The 17,943-nt window shown below is 46.7% G+C and overlaps 1 protein-coding gene across 6 annotated transcripts in view; it reads right to left on the bottom strand.

Annotated features, from left to right (window-relative positions):
- LOC138268383 (phospholipid-transporting ATPase IC-like) overlaps window positions 1-17,943 on the bottom strand; it is a 324,435-nt gene that overhangs the window by 305,678 nt on the left and 814 nt on the right. The gene's annotated exons all lie outside the window — the stretch shown is intronic.

Genomic DNA, 17,943 nt, shown 5'->3' with positions numbered 1-17,943 from the left:
GATGAAAACTGTGCCTTTCCATGAGACAGTGATTCATTTTAATTCTAGTACACTAATGAAAAAAACTACCCATGGCTGAGGCCATAGAGCGCAGTCAGCTTTGATTGCATTAATAGGAAGGCTGTTCGGTCCTGGAACATCGAAGTACAGGATGAGGAAATGGTACCACAATATTAGGTATTACCATTACCGCTAGGCAATACCACTGTAGGTTTGCACTTTCTTATGCCTCATACCATTATTTTAAAAGTGTTCACTGTTCATTCATCTGATTATAATCAGAAATGGCAGGGCCTCTGGAATTATATGATTCTGCGGCTGCTGAGTTTCCTGAATGCTTATGGATTTGCTACATTTGCCACATAATCCATCATCTGTTGCACAATCTGCAGATTTTATCAAAAGTGTTTGTAGCTCAAACAGCCGAAAATTAACTAAAAAGTGGTGTCATGTTCCCGCACAGTGGAAGGCCCTTTACAAAGTTGAATAGTCACCTTTTACTTACTTGCAGCTGCGCTTCGTTGATTAACAGGTACCAATGGATGCCAACACAATTTTTAGGCCAATGGAAGTTGTGTCTAAGGGAAGAGTGTCATCCGCGTACTGAAGCAAGGCACCTGCTGTTTCTCCATCTTCTAGTCTTACACAGTTTAAACACAGAGACATGTCAGTCGCTAAAGGTTGCAGCTTTCCTTTCACCATGTTTAAACTAAGGTGGGATAATGAGTAACTGCTGCTTTCCGTGGAAAATGGGATTTCTAGGAGATGCTGACAGTACAACTTATCCGTTGCTAAAGGAATTTGTCAGATTTGCAACATCAAAGAATGTGCCAAAGTCCCGATTCTAGAGGAGGATCACCCCCTCCGAACATGGCCCCTTGGCCTATGCAAGGCATTTATTTCAACAAGTGGAAGAATGCTGGTTTCTGATTTCATAATGTTTGGGGTGTGCCTGCTGCGCATGCGTTCTGCCTATCCTCTTACCTGCATGGCAGCTGAAGCGAAAGCACTATAAACAGATAGTTTTTATTGCTCGATTAATAAAAACCATTGCAATATAATACATACTAAAACACCAGATTGGACAAATGAAACCAACTACAAATGTCAAAAAGTTAAGACCTTAAAATACGTAAAACAGTGGGAGTAGAAATTGATGCACCTTCATATTCCACCTCATTAAAAAAGAGGAAAAAACAAAAAACAATCATATGCAAAAACATGAGCAGGTTTAAAAAAAAGAAAACTGCATGAAGAGGTAATGCTGCCTTAAACATGGCCTATCATTTATGAATCACCAACTGGGGCACTCTATGTACTGGTTACTGCTGCTCAACAATTACCCTGAGTCAGCCATAGCCAGCTTCTTATGAAACAGCTGTAAAAACTTCACCCCCTGCCACAGAATGGAATCAACTCACCCTTAAGCCAACTTATTACAGCCAATCTGCAGGAGTGGACATTGTGAAATAAAAAATGCTGTTTTAACAGATTTCTCCTTTCCAGGTTCAGGGACGAGAAGGTACAGAGGGCATGCGACAAAGATTATAGCCACATAAACTGCAGCATTGGCCAGGATACTGTTTTTTCCAAGAGGGGCGAGCATCTTTGTGTCAAAGAACCCCATATGGTATAACAAGAACTGATGTTTTGCAAGTATAGAAAAATGTTCTGCAAGGTATCCTTGTGGGGACAGAGTCGAATAAGACCCCAGAACTGCCCAGGCGTGCATTCTTTTGGCCAAATAGGCTTTGTCTGTGATAAGTGATAGGGAGCGGACGAAGATGTTAACTAATCTGTTAAATGCAGAACTCCCCATGCTACACTTCCATGCTACCTCCATGCCCAAACCTTGGATTACTTCGTTTAAGTAGCTTCCCCAAGTTCCTTTTCTATTAATGATTTGTTGCACCCACACTTCTTGCCTGCAGGAATAATTTATGGAGGTATTCTCCGCAGTCCGTAGTCTCTAAGATACTTTAAGGAAACATCTGATTTTTTTAGGCCCAACTCCAGCCTAACCTGGGCCGGGGAGGCACTCTTTGAAATGTTAAAAACAGCCTTATACACTTTAACTTGTCTAGTGTTTAGTAAAAGGTTCTCCCGGCCCTGCAAAACTTCGGTCCCGTAGGAAATGGCTGGGATCAACTGAGCTGACATGACTTTTAGGAGGTGAGACAACTTAGGACAGTCCAGCTATTTCTCAAGCAGCTTGAAGCTATATATTAATGAGTGGACCTTTGCCTGAATTGAGAGCTGGTGACGCTTCCATTTCAATCGGGGTTCAATATGGACTCCTAGATCTTTTTCCCTCCAGGAACCAAGTCAAAGATTTGTGATTTGCGCAGAGGAGCTGCATCAATTTTGCTTCGGACAGGTTTATTTCTAGGCCTTGCTCGTCCATAAAAGTTTTAAGTGCTGTTATGCTCTGTTGCAAACCCCGTGGAGTGTGACTCAGTAATAAGATGTCGGCGGCGTATTGTAGGCACCCGACTTTCTCTAGGCCTACAGCTGGAGGAAGGCTGTTTACATATGCTAACACACCGGTGAGATCTGCCAGATATAAATTAAGCAGGATTGGAGCCAAGACACAGCCTTGCTTTAAGCCAATATTTGTAGGTATTCTTTTTTTTAGTCTGGTGCCATCTTCAATTTTAACCTGAACCCAGGTGTCGGTGTAGAAACCTATAATGGCCCTTAGCAGATTATTCGGGATTCCTCATTTGGCCGGTTTGGACCAGAGCTTTTCCCTGGGAACCCAGTCGAAAGTGGACTTAAGATCTATGAAGCAGGGATATAAGCTCAATTTCCTGTGACTGGTCTTTTCTGCAATAAGGGAAAAAGCTATTAAATTTGTTGTTGTTCCCACGCCTACCCTGAAGCCTGTTTGGAATCTCGTGAGTATCTTATTTTCATCTGCACTGGTTTGGACATGCTGTAACAGACAGGATGCATACAGCTTGGCTTCCACATCAATAAGAGCAATTAGCCTGTCGTTCAAAGGAAGAGCTGAATTTCTACTTTTATAAATAGTGTGCATAATGCTGCCTCTCCACGACTCTGGGATCTTTTTTTTCATGGCCCACAGGGTGAGTTTGTCTCCGACCTTGCCCCGCAGGACCACATTTGCCAGTTTCCTGCACTGTTGAACAATGTATGATTTCTGAGTACACAAGGCCTTGTTAAACCAGGGCTGTCGGTCTCGACCCCTCTTTGCATTGAAAGCCTGTCACTGGATTGTTGAATTGGAGGTAGCCAAAAATTTTGCAAGCAGACAGCAAATTAACTCAGCTCAATCCTCATTCCAATCGCCTTTAAGAGAGGGCTCTTTTTCTTACAAGGCCGCAAGGTTTGTTCTTACCTCTAGGGACCCTGCCCTACAATACACCTAATCCATCACAGCAGCTATCCCTTGCTGAAGCCTTTTATTCTTTTGAAATTAAGCGCAGAAGGGGGTGTGATTAAGCCGCTCAAGGTTTGCAGCAGTTCAAGCTTAGATACCAGTTCCAATGTTGGTGGAAAGTGATCGCTCTCAGCTCTGCATTTGAATTGGAAATTCCGCACCAGGGGCCTCACGGAGTTGTTTATCAGAGTGTACTCAATAATTGAGCACGTTTTGCCACTTGCAAAAGTTATAAATGCTGGAGTGTCCTTCTTGCTGTTCCCATTTAAACAATGTTAGGCCTATATTTTCCAGGTGTTTCCTAAGTGTGCTTGCTGCTCAGTTCTTTGCAATTCCCCTTTTGTGGCCAGCAGGTTAAGACTGAAATTGCCAGTGATGATGAATGGTCTCGTTATGCTGCCTTTGTCAGATCTTAATTAATTCACCCAGCGCTTCCATTTTGCCCCCTTTACATGCTTTTTTGGGTGGATGTAAACATTTATAAGAATTAGTTCTGTTTGAATACTGTGAGGCCTGTCGAGTGTAACCTTGGTTGCCTGGATCCAACCCTTGGGACCCTGTGTCGACTGTGACTTTGTGTCCTATAAGTACTGTAGAAATCAAGGTTGCCAGACCCTCTTTGCCATGGCAATATTTGCAGGAGCTCTTCGCTGGAATATGCATGGCTGCATACCCAGACACCGAAATCGGCCCTGGACTCCAGGTTTCCTGAAGTAAGATAATGTTGTACTCCTGGAGGAAGGATGCACTTCTGGGTGTTGTAGTGTTGACTCGATTCCATGAACATTCCATGAGCAGATGTTAACGTATGGCCTCACTAAACCCTGGTCCCCAGGCTTTTCGATGTTGTCAGGAACGTTTTTGTGATTTAGGTGGCTAGTGCTCTTTAAGGCCCCTGTAAATTTGGCCTGTGCCTGTCTCGCCAGCTTGCTTCACGACCATTAGTTTTTCCATATCCACCAGATTTGATTCAGCTCCTGTCACCCCTCTGAGCACCGATTTAGTGCAGGTCTTAGGGGCCCACAGTGGTCCTGGGTAGTAAGAATATTCTACCTGTTGCAGCTCGATGCCCCATGAGTTAAAGATGTCGGAATGGGAGACTAGTTGATGTACTAGGCCTGCCGTAGTCCATGTAATTACTGTGACATCTTGATCGCTCCTTGAGGGATGGGTTTAAATACAACGGAGAGAAGATCTGCCAATGGCACTTGGGAAAGTTCTCCTATTTCTCCTGTCAATTTTAAAATGTTTCCTCTGTTAAGAGTACTGAAAGTCCCCTCTGATTTATAATGTGGAATGGGGAGCAGTTTGTGCGCCTCTGGAGGCTTAGCCACCGACAAAACCATCAATTTCCTTTCACTTTGTTGGTTTGGTGGGGACCCCTCAAAACCTGCTTCTTGGCAGTGTTGAAGCAAATAATCTGACTGCATGCTGGTGCTAGATGTGCTCCACTCTTTCCCTCTTTGGTCCGTGGCTTCCTCCTTGTTGTTTTGAGTTAAGTAACCTGAGGGGCTACGAGACTCAATTCTTGTGGAGATACGCACTGGTGTATTTTCCGTATAAGCTAGCTTTGTAGTACCCAGCTTACTGATCAAGTTTGCCTTTTCGCATCTTTGCTATTTCCCTTTACGGGTTGTCCAAAGATGATTTTTTGTTCCTCGCTTCTCTGATCCCCGTCTGCAGGGGAAGGAATTAGTCTTTGAGAGCTTAACCTTGGATTGGGCTATTCCTTTGCTGTTAAAAGCTGCTTAAAGTCTGATGATGTGGGTGGAACTATGACCTTTTTACTGGTGTTTGGCAAGGACAGCTGTTTTCATTGTGCGAAGAGTTGCCATATATTTTTCTGCTGGGCAGTACTTTCTTTTTTCCGTGCTTTTCTCTGCTTCTTCTTTTCCTTTTAGTTTTTTGGGGCGCCGGACTTTGTGGAGCACTGTGAAAGGTGTTTGTTTCCATTGCCGTGGTGGTGCCTGTACTCTTGAGGTTTTCCCAATGTAATGAGCCTCTTTATGTGGAGGGTTGATGCCTTCTGGGCTCTGCATGCCTTCTTTTTGCAGGGAAATTGGTATCAAAGGCTCCCTTGGCGAGGTTTCCATTATCACGTTTTTTTCTTCCCGTTCTTCCAATTCTAGGACCCGAAACCTTTCCTTTGTGTTTAGGGCCTGGGACCTGACTTTCAAGAGTATTTGATTGAGGATAGAAGAGATGACCTGGGGCTTATCCCCTGAGGTGGTGCTGTTACAAACAGCTTGCTGCATGTAAGTGTGCTCTTGGGCTTGGTGAATCAGGTCGTTGAGGGTTTGTAACTTTAAGTCAATACTCACAATATATTTGTCCATGATGTTAAGTAAATCAACCTGGATGTCTTGTTTATCGGCCTGATGCTTTATTGCCGCTGACATGACGTCTAGCGTCGATAGAAGTGAGCCCCACCTACTGGCTGGCACCTCCGTTTGGAATCGAGAATTTTGTTTGCGCTCCTGGAAGGGGCTTAAGGTAACTGCAGTGCTCATCATTTCCTCTTCATCCTTTTGGTCAAGCCCGAGAGGAAGGGCCTAGACCGTCTTGTCCTGCATGGTGATAGTGTCTTCTGCAAAGGAGTCCATGTTGAGGAGCTCTGTTAGGGGGTTGTTGTGAGCGCTAGAGAGATCCAGCTGGCCTGATCATTCCTTGTTCGTGAGCTTGGGGATGGGTCCTCCCAACAGCTGAAGTCCAAAGAGAAAATAGACTCCAAGAGGTTGGCGCTGTCGGTTTCAACCTTCCTGCTCCCAGATGTAGGGGGAGATTATAATTTTTGATTGTGGCTGGGTTCTGACTGCTCGGGCTCTTGCTGTTTGATAATTTATGGTCTGGGGGAAGCAGCCCTAATAGGGTCTTGCTCGAAGTTCACACCTCTAGATGTGTTTGTTGATTCCTGCGGCCTTTGATGCAGAATCGTTAGAAAGTCTGTTATTCTGTACCACTCTTTTTTTGCTGGTGGCTCTTTGATGTCATTTTCCTGCTGTTCTGTGAGTTGTTTTCCTACGTTTGTTAGGATGCCTGAATGTATTATGGATGAGTTTGCCGGGGAGCTTTGCCTTGTTCTTTTTAATAGCCTTTTCTCCCCCCATACGGGGCCCCCCAGTTATCTCAAGTAACTATAACTCATGCCCTAAAGCAACTATAACTCGCGCCCCCACCATGCACAGTTATCTGATCAATAATTTTACTGCAGATGTTACAGTGACATTATCAGTGATGTTATCAAAGATATCATGAATGCTGTAATTTGTGGGGTAATTAGCAGTGCATGGCAATGGCACTAGTTATAGTTACCTTAGGGCACGAGTTATAGTTACTTGAGATAACTTTAACTATAACAGGTAAATTTTTATGGTTTGGTATGTTTAAAATGTGAGCCTAACTATAACGTCCCTGTAACCTTTGCTTTTTAAATTCTATTTCTTAACTATAACGTACCTGTAACCTTTGTTTTTTTCAGTGAATTAGTAGGTTTTTTTTTTAAGTAAAGTAATTTTCATTACTATACGTTGATCCAATCACCGCCATGCACAGCCTTTGGTTTTATGTGGCGGGAGCTGTCCACAGAGCCAACCCCCTAACCACCCAACCCCATGCTGCGATAGGCCCTTTGACTGTACGAGGTGGGAGTTGGCCGCAGCCTGTCTCTCTGGGTGCAAGAATATGTATGAGAGGGTGTATCTGGGATGTGAGTGGCTGTGAGAGTGTCTGTCTGGGTGTGACAGTGGGTGCATCAGTTTCTATGTGGGTCTGTGTATAGGTGCATGAGGGTTTCAGTGGGTCTGTGAGTGGGTGTGTGAGAGTCTGAGTGGGTCTATGAGTAGGTGTCTGAGGGTCTGAGTGGGTCTGTGAGTGGGTGCGTGAGGGTCTGAGTGGGGCTATGAGTTGGTGCACAAGGCCCTGAGTGGGTCTGTAAGTGGGTGTGTGAGTGTCTGAGTGGGTCTGTGAGTGGGTGCGTAAGGGTATGAGTGGGTGTGTGAGTGGGTGAAAGAGATTGAAAAAGAAAAATTTTGAGAGAAAGAGTGAGAGGGAGAGAGATATAGAGCTTTTGGGCTTTGATGAATGATATACTGAGATATTTCTGGACACATTTAAAAAAATGTATACGTCAATTAAAAAGAGTGAGATCACCCTTCATTATGAACCTCAAACTTTTGAAGTTGAAAACAAATTAGAGTAGAGAAATGACCACAGACACACCAGGAGCAGACCCCTTAACTTACAGTACAAGGGTCTGTGACCCTAAGCTTTAGGCCATAGGTGACTTCTTACTGTGATGCTTCCAGACATACCTATGACAGTCAACCCATGTATGTGATTGGAAAAAAAGTCAATGTTCCATCGCTAGGAAGGTTTAACAGTCAAAACATCAGTACATAAACAAACGCTCTGCCAAACGATACTAGGATTTGAACCTCCAGCCCCCTGAGTGACAGCACAAGACTGTGACCATTAAGCCAAAAGTGACTCTGTTCCTCTCTGCATCAAAAACATAACTATAACATTCGTACCAAGCATCTTGCTACACTTACTCTTTGAAGTCATTGCATGGACAGAACATTGCAATGACAAGCTCTCTCTCTCTATCTTCCATCACATTACTGAATGGAAGATAGAGAGAGAGAGTGACAGGACAGTGGGGGGAGCCTCAAGGTTCCCGTGGTCCTAGCTGGCTCACCACATCCTGCAGAAGCCGGCACTACTCCCACAAGCAGGGAGCTGCTTTAAATAGAAGCTCCCTGCTTGTAGGAGCAATGTTTTCATCTGCCATCCCTGCACACATATTTGCGTGCAGGTAAGAAAAATGAAAACTCTGCCTTCTGTCAGTGGGAGCTTTTTGACAGCTCCCACTGTCAGAAAGCGGACTTTGTTTGCTTTAGTTTGGTGGGGGCTGTCAGCGCCAACCAAGCAAAAGCAAACAGCTACATCCTGAGGGTGGGCACCCCAGGACATAGCAGGAGCAGGCCCTGGTGGCAGTCCAGGGCCATCTTTGGCTCCTGGAGGGGAGCAGCACGGACCCCCCCTCCACCATTTTATTTGCCCCAGGGAGGTGGCGGTCCCCGGGGCTGCGGGGGGACCGGGCATCTCCCCCTTGCATTGAGTATAATTTAAGCCACATGGAGGTGGTGCTCCCCGGGGCTTCTGTCAAACTAAATGTGGGGGGCGCCAAAACCCCCCCTGCATCCCTGGGGACCGCCACCTCACTGGGGCAAATAGAATGGTGGAGGGAGGCTGCGCAAGTGCACAGCTAATTACTCCATATATTAAATCATTGATGACACCTTCACATATTGTATCATTGATGACACCTTCTATAGCATCTTTGATATTATCACTGCAACATTTTCAATAAAATTATTGATGAGAAAACTGTGCATGGTGAAGGCGCGAGTTATAGTTACCTTAGGGCATGAGTTACAGTTACTTGAAATAACTAACTATAACTGCTAAATTTCTATGTTTTTTTACTAGTAAATTCAGAACTTAAGTATAACGTTGGTGTAATTTTGTTTTTTTTCCAGTGAATATATATATATATATATATATGTATATATATATATATATATATATATATATATATATATTTATATCCAAGGTACATATAGTTAAGAATAGTAAATCAATACCTCTGTCTGAACACTTACCTCTTTGATAATTCAACACTCTATATTCTGGTTACGATATTGTGACCCTTTGATATTCTGACTCTGATATCCCATTGTACAATTCTCCTCAGGATGCCTAATGGTTGTTGGGCTGCCTTATACACCCTGTCTCACTGTGGGAAGGGCAAGCAACAAGGGACAATCATGGTGCGGGGTAGCATCGCTGGGTAGGTGGTGCTGCCCTGATGTCTGTGAGGTATTCCTCATTTGGAAGCATGTGTCATCTATCAGCAGCATGGTGTCATGACTGTCTAATGGGCTCTGAGGTGTTTTGATAGCAAGATGAGCATGGGCTCCGGCGATGACAGCCTTCCACTCTGATTCAACAGAGTTCTGACATCAGTGAGTGGTGCCCACCACTTTTTGCCTACATCTTGTGTGACTACAGGTAGCCCACACCGGAATTCAAATATGGACTTCTGTTCCCATCCCTAGAATCTCAGTACACACCCTGCATGCCCACCCTATCATCTACAAGTAGAGTGAGTATGTATCTCCATCACTGACCTATATAGAAGGATTAAGAAACTGGTTGCAGGTGAATGAAGAGACTTTTTACTGGGAGAGGCAATAGTTATCTCCCTTGCAGCTGATAGACAAAAAGGTCCTCCTACAATAACCATTTAATGTACGTCCCTCTCAGGTGAACAAGAGGACAGTAGTCACTCTCAAAAATGTGATGCGCGTGTTATGCGCACTGTAACCTCCAAGAAATATTGCAGGGGTTTCAAACCATTACAGGTTATTTTCTCATTGTGCGTGCATGTTTGTCATGCTCACTAAAGTGAAAGTCATAAACCTCCAGAAAAATACTTGACTTTCCTAGCAGTATAACTCAGAGCGGGGTGCATGCTCAACACAGTACAAGGGAGGATATTTTTGTCCCAGCATCATGTCACCTTTTCTCACACACCATGCTAGCACCACAGAGAAGTGTAGATATTCTTTGTCCACAAAGTGCTCACAACTAGCCAGGGGGAATATAGTGAAATTATATATTGTAACGCTTCTTGAAAATAACGTAAATATCTGAGCCTGAGATTTTTCAGTATCGTGCATGAAAATTGAACACAAGGACATACCTTGTGTTAAAAAACAAAGCATGATAAGAGTTAAGAGATTGAGTTAGGGGTCCTTGTTTGTGGAGAAAAATTTTCCTGTGAGATATTTTCTGTTCCAGAGAAACATTTTCTGCTCATATCAGTTCCCCCTAGAACACAATGCTGTGACTTTTCATTTCAGCGTAGTTCCAGGAATTTAGCATAACATGACATTTGTAAATTTTGGAAATTTCGCATGCGTGATATAAATTTTGCACAGACCTATACCTCACCACCACCACTAATCCTACATCAACCACCCTACCACCCTCTATCAAACACCCCTCTACATTAACACAAAATCTAATATCTCTGACTTGAATTTAAATTATCACTGCGTGAAAGGCAGTAGAGGGAGGTTGGAGCAGATGGGGTCTGAATAGGAGGTCTAGAGTCATTTGGTGACTCGGTGTGCATGGATAGGTGATTGAAGGAGCAGAGCCGTGGAACAAGGGCGTGGCTTCATGCCAAGCATTGCCCAAGAAAGTCTCTCTTCAACTGTACAGAGGCTCATTGTGGAGTTCACAATCTCATAAAAAAACCAACTATATTTAACTCTTTTGAATCATCTAATCAAAGGCAAGGAGTATTCACCATCATACATAAAGGCAGCCACCTACTTTGCCTCTAACTATGAGATGATTTCCTACAAGAGGTCATCCAAGCTCTTTGGTGTTACACACCTATGTCTCATGTTAGATCAACAGGCTATCTGAAGCTTTGGGAAGTTTGAGACACAGCTTCAGAAGGCACAAGTAAACATGTGTGGAGTTTGCAAAGAGGAGCAGTGACCAGAAACATTCATGTCAGGTAGGGAAGGAACTTGCTTGCTTACAAAGTTACTTATGTTCGTCTTGAGCAGAGGTAATTGTTTTTGTGTGGCTGGTGAAGATGTGCATTGCAGGTGCTCTGGCAATAAAGGATGCACCTTTAAATTGGAGAGCATGTCCACTGTGACGGTCGCTCTACAGAACTTTAGATCTTTTCACCATGGTTTCTCATGTTATAAGGCTAATACAAGGTAGATGTTTTCTTCTATAGGACGCTGGCCGTCCAGCATAGTTGTCTGGGCATAGAACTGCAGTAACAGCTACGGTGAGCTGTGTGGACTAACAATATCCAATGTCTTAAGCAATGTGCATCCTGGGATTATTTCTTTGCCAAAGGGACAATAGGTAGTCATTATGAGCAAACATCTAAATATAACCTAAATTACATAGACTAAGAGCCCAGCCTAATATTTTATTTGTTTCATGCAACTTATGGGATAGAACAAGGTAGAAAGAAACATGGTGGTAAAGAGGAATATTTCTAACTGGGTTATAGCGAGCCCTGTCATCTATGACGACAGCCTTCCAGTTATGACTATGCAACTGCTGGTCATGCAATTAAAATGCTAGTAAAATGTAGTAGAATGGTGTTTCAAAAGGCCGCTGCCAACCCTTGTGATGGCCAAGTAGATTCACTTCCATTAATCAGTCCGAACAGGGGCACTGCTGATATCCCTCAATGCAGTGGTGAGTAATGATACATTAGGCTAAAAGTAAAGAAATGTAAATTGGAGTAATATCAACAGTAGGAAAATTACTCTTCTTGGCATGATTACCCCCGCTTTTTGCCTGTCTTTCAGTGTTTTAGACTGTTTTTACTGGGATCTTGCTAACCAGGACACCAGTGATTGTGCTCTCTCCTCTAAATGTGGCTACTTTGGTACCCTTTACACCCCACAATTGGCATACTGGTGTACCCCTGTAAGTCTCAAGTACATGGTACTTAGGTACCCAAGGCATTGGTACACTAGGGGTCTCCCATGGCCTGCAGAATGTATTATACCACCCATGGGAGCCCATGCAAACTCTGTCCGCAGGCCTGCCATTGCAGCCAGCGTGAAAAGGTGCATGCGCCCTTTCACTGCTGGTCACTATCCCGGGTCACTGTAAGCCACTCCTATGGCAGGCCCTCCTAGCGCAGAGGACAGGGTGCAGGTCCCTGTGTGTGAGGGTACCCTGAATGAGCAAAGATGCCTCTACGAACTCCAGTTCCAATGCACTGGACTTCGTAAATGCGGAGAAGCCATTTTACCCGTGTACTGGACATAGGTCACTACCTATGTCCAGCTACATAATGGTAACTCTGAACCTAGGCATGTTTGGTATCAAACATGTCGGATTCATACCCCAATACTAATGCCAGTATGGGTGACATGACTCCATGCATTCTGGGGGCCCTTTACAGGACCCCCAAATATTGCTCCTTCCAGTTTTCCAGGGTTTGCGGGCAAACCACGCTGCTGCAGCCCCTCAGACAGGTTTCTGCCCTCCTGCTGCTTGACCAGCTCAAGCAGGGAAGGCAGAACAAAAGATTTCCTGTGGGAGAGGGAGGCAACACCCTCTCCCTTGGAAATATGTGTTACAAGGCAGGGGAGGGGTAGCCTCCCCACGCCACAGGCTTGCTTTGAAGGTCACATTTGGTGCCCTCCTTGCATAATCCAGTTTGCACCAGTCCAGGGACACCTGGTCCCTGCTTTGGCATGAAACCACACAAAGGAAAAGGGAGTGACCACTCCCCTGTCCATCACCACCTCAAGGGTGGTGCCCAGAGCTCCTCCGGGTTGCCACTTGATTTTGCCATCTTGGAAACAAGATGTGTAGAGGCCCCTTGGAGCATCTGGTTAGTCAGAACAGGTGACTGACGTCAGTGACCCCTCTGATAGGTGGTCACCCTACAGAGTGACCAAGCCCCCTATTAGGGCTATTTAGGGACTCCCTAGCAGGTGGCTCCCCAGATTTGGCATGCAAGACTCCACCAGGACTCCTTTGCATCGTCCTCTTCTGCTCCTGGCCACCTGAACCGCTGCTGGACTTCACAGGAACCAAACAAGCCGGCAACTCCCAAGCAACCTCACCTTGCAACATTGTTTCTCTAGCTCCTTCCAGCAATTGCAGCATTTCCATGGCTGTGCATCATCTGGAGTCTGCAGGACTTCAGCTGCACCAAAGAAATAAGACAGAATACCCCTTGCAGTGAAGGAATCTCTTCCCTGATCCGATGGCACCTAATGCAACGACGTCCGGCTGCTGGGATCTGCTCTCCACAGGAACTGCGTGGATCCTCCAAAACAGGTGGTGGATCTGAGTGGTCTCCTTGGTCCTCTCTACCTGCTGTCCAACTTGAGAGACGGTGAGCCCTTGCCTCTTCCTTCAGAACAGTAATCCTATGCACCATGACTCTTGCAGCAACCAAGGCTTGTTGGCTCCTCCTCCAAGGGATCTTCAGGCTCCAAGTATCCCCAGCCTCCAGCACTTCATTCTTGCAAGGACAGTCTCTCCTCTGCTGCTCCAGGGATGTTGGACTCCTCTCCAGGTGTGCTGACTGGGTCTCACTGCAACTTCCTCAGCCTGCTGCCAGTGGGTCGCCCATGGGGGCTGCGACTAATTCTGCTGGCTCTCCCAACTGCTGAGGGGCAGTCCAGACTCCCCTGCAAGTCGAGTCCCCTGGGCCGTGCTGGTCCTCTTCTTCTCTGCACTCCTCTTCTGCCCAGATTTGCATGTGCCCAGGATTTTTGGTGGTTTCCTGACCATCTGCAACCAGGCGACCGACGTGGGACATCATCTGCACGACTCCAAGGACCCCTCTGCAGATCTTGGGCTCCACAGCTGATCTTCCCTCGTTGACCCGGATCTTCATCCACAGAAGGGTGGGTAGTAGCTCCTGCCCCACCTGGACACTCCTTTGTGGACTGGACTCTGTCCCCTTCCTTCGCAGATCCTCTTCTACTGGAATCCACCATTGGGTTCCACTGGACTGGTCCTGATCTTGCAATCTTCCTTTTCCAAGTCCCCTTGTTAGTCTTTGGAAAGACCAGGTAACTTACCCCTGCTCTCCTGGTCGCTGATGGTCACCTAGGTACTCACATTTTGGGATCCCAAGTTCTCCCAGCTCCCTTCTAACTATTCCACATCCTTGGGTGGGGGACCTAACTTCACATTCCACTATTTTAGTATATGGTTTGCACCCCCCAAAATAGGGCTCTAGCCATTTTCTGCTATTTATTGCCAATGCTTGTTATTTTCCTATGCTAATTCCTAATACTTACTGTGTATATATCATGTGTACTTACCTAGAGTTGGGGGACTGCCTATAAGTGATCTAGTTTAGTGCTACTGTCAAAAGTATCTTTATTTTTGTAACACTGTGTGGCTCCTTTCATGTGTGGTAAGTTACTGTGTGACTGCTGTGGTATTGCAAGTGCTTTACACTCTTCCTAGATAAGTCTTGGCTACTCTCTACAGCTACCACTAGAGAGCCCTGGCTTCCTAGACACTTTCTCACTGATAGGGGTTGCCTGGACCTGGTATAATTTGCAAACACCATAGGTGTCCACCACACACCAGGCCTATATTAACAACCATTATGTGCTGCCTAGAACATACGCGGCAGACACTTCCCTCATTTGTTCCAGAATACATTCCGCTCTGTACACACAATGCCTCAGTATACGCATTAAGGTCATCCTTTATAGAATCCTGCATCACCCTGCAGGAAATGTTGCTTTCTCCACTCATGAGGCCATCCTGTAAACGTCTGACTTTACCCTCGCTGGGGAGCCAGCTGGTTTACAGGTATGCAGATGGAAGATGTAACCCACAGAAATTAGCTTGGGGCTACACCCTTGCAAGAGACTGAAATATTGAGAACCAAACTAAAGCTGCCACACTCCCCTACTACCCTTTTATAAAATACAAGGTACTCTGAACCTATAATTTGAGACGGACACAGTTAATGGAGGCTTGCAGGGTTTGAGCCTAAGTCATGGCTGGGAGGTGAACTATAACGGGCCCTTTAGCCTTAAGTTGGTGTGATTCAGTATTGATTCAATAGCCTCCTTTAGTGGCCAAGGTGCAAAGGGAGGTGGACAGGTCGCTACATTAAATCCCATTTGCCTTTAAATAAACAGTAAGGGCTTATGGTGCAACAGGCTCCAGCAGATCCTGATGAGCAGGTCTAGCAACAGTAGACAATACATTTCGCTCTTTGGCCGAATGGGAACAAATGGCCACAAACAATACCCCTAAGGTGGCGTTGGAGCTTGACTTGCACAGTTCACAAGAAAATCCAAAAAACAATAATGGCAACAAACCAGCCTGGCGAAGGCAGGGGTGCAGACCTGTACTGCACAAACTAAGGTGGTACAAGGTGCCAGTTGGGGGGCTGACGTTGGCCTTCTCCCAAGGAATAGGGTGCACTCCTGAGAATTGGAGAGCTTCCCCTCCACCTTAGTTGGGCCTCAAGGTAACAAAGTGTAGGACTGATACGGTCAGTGGTGGGGCAGTTCTCTAGGGCACTCATAATAGGCAATTGTGGCTTCAGCTCTTACAATGGAGAGCCCCAAAGGGACGTTAAACTCATGACAGCATGGCAGAAAAATGAGCAATCAGATCCTTCAGAATAAAGACCCCACTCAGAATTTGGCCAGAGTGAGGGCATCGGTTAACACATGCCACACAGTTTGAGGCGCCAAACGGCAGGGTTTGTTGGAAAAGACAAGTATTGGCACTACCAATAGATCTGGCTTTAAATTAAAAGTATGATGTATGGTAAAGTGGAGCATTACAAGTAGATAGCATGGGAATGGGCATGTATTTGTGTGGAAGCAAGACCTGTAGAATGATTTTAGAATAATATCCATGTGTGTTAAAGGGGCGGGTGACAGCAGCGCTGTAAGGCCACACCTAAAAATCCATGTAGGTTAATGACTGCTCTCCTCCCGTCTGTGCTGCTGCCAATGATCTAAATTCAAGCCAGACCATAATAAAGGACGGGTTACCGCCTGAAACAGATCTTACACTACTGTGGGTGAAACGCCAACGCCGAGATTAGAGCCTAAGGCCCTCATTCTGACCCTGGCGGTCGGCGGAGAGACGGCGGTCGGACCGCGAACAGACCGGCGGTATTAAAAATGGCATTCTGACCGCGGCGGTCCCCGCCGCGACCGACCGCTACTTCTCCACTCCGACCGCCGCGGCGGTCATGACCGCGGGGCTGGAGTTTGCGCACTCCGGCCCCGCGGTCGTCCCAAGACCGCCAAGGGTATTATGACCCTGCCTACCGCCGCGGTTTCTTGCGGGCGGGAACCGCCGTGCGAACCATGGCGGTAAGCACTATCGGGGCCAGGGAATTCCTTCCCTGGCACTGATAGGGGTCTCCCCCACCCCCCACTACCCACCCGAGTCCTCCCCCCACACCCTCCACCCCCCTGCCACCCCCCAGAGGTGGTACGAACCCCCTCCCCACCCCCACCCCGACATGTACATACATGTACCCCGACATGCACACACCCCCAACATGCACATATACACACCCCCTACACACACATACACAACGGGGACACATACCCGCACACATACATGCCGACATGCGCACCTGCCGAACAGCACACATTACCCATAGACACAGCAGCACCCCTCTACACACTCACACGCACACCCCCATGCACGCCCACATCACACAACACCCCCCCACCCCCTCCCCTCACGGACGATCAACTTACCTTGTGCGTTGGTCCTCCGGGAGGCGACGGGAGCCATAGGGACGTGACCGCCAACAGAAGACCGCCAACAGAAGACCGCCACACAGAAATGTGGGTCGTAATTCTGTGGGCGGTGTTCTGCTGGCGTGGCGGTGGAGGTTGACCAGTCTCCACTTTCCCGCCGACCGCCAGTGTGGCTGCTGGCGGTTTTCCGGCGGAACGCTCCCAGCGGTCAGAATGCGCACAGCGGCACACCGCCGCGGTCGGCGGTCTTCACCGCGGCGGTAACTCAGCGGTCTTGCGAAAAGACCGCCAAGGTCAGAATGAGGGCCTAAGTCCCCTTGTTCCGTGACATAACACAACCCCACGGAAGGTCAGGCACCTAAATGCAACGTAAAGACCCGGGTGAGCGCGAGGGAACAAATGACAAGATATGACGCAACGCAGGGTAACGCCGCATAAAATGCCGTAGTGCCTGGAAGGAAAACGGCTTCTTGGGTAGTACGAGTGTGTCCAGCTCGGGTTGAGGTTTGGGGGAGGGGGCACACATCCCGGAGGTTTGAAGTCATCTCTCCACCATTCCCTCGGTTGCAGGGCGGCTGTTCCCTGTCAAGGGCCTTCTTTTTCTGCCTTCCGAGGAATCTGGCTTATGTGCAGTCCATACGCAATAGGTTGCACATGCGAACTAGAACTTTATTTATAACTTACTCAAGTGGCACATAAAACCCGCATTGTTCTCTAGTATCCCTTTGCCAAGGCGCCCAAGTCTGACGCGCTGTATTTGCTGTTGCAGTTTTATATAGCACGAACTTGACCGGAGGGTGTTGGAGGGCTTTACACAAGCACCAGTTACATTACACAAGATCACATTCGGTTTTCAGGTTCGAGGAGATAAAGCAATTTCCCCAGATTCACGGGATGTTGAACAGACGCCGAGACTGCAACCTGGTTCCCCAGCTCCAAATGCGACAGCTCTGGCCATTAGGCCTGGATTTCCGTCTAGAGGGGTAGTTAATTGTCAATAGCGTAGCAGAAGAGGAGGCACTTGGTCTTGGGTCCTGGGCCCTGCACCCGAATTATATAACAGTTTTTAGTGCCAAACCAGGGGACACGTTGCCCATTTTCCTGGCTTGCATTAGGGCCCGCGGCACACTGGCTACGACTCAGTCCAGTACACAAGCGAGTTTTCATCCTCCTGGTAATGTCACTGTACTCTGGGCAGAAGCC

The sequence above is a fragment of the Pleurodeles waltl genome, chromosome 12 (assembly GCF_031143425.1).
Source record: "Pleurodeles waltl isolate 20211129_DDA chromosome 12, aPleWal1.hap1.20221129, whole genome shotgun sequence".
In the NCBI taxonomy this organism is placed as follows: domain Eukaryota; kingdom Metazoa; phylum Chordata; class Amphibia; order Caudata; family Salamandridae; genus Pleurodeles; species Pleurodeles waltl.
Note: the sequence above shows the minus strand (reverse complement) of the source record. Positions and strands in the feature narration are given on the sequence as shown.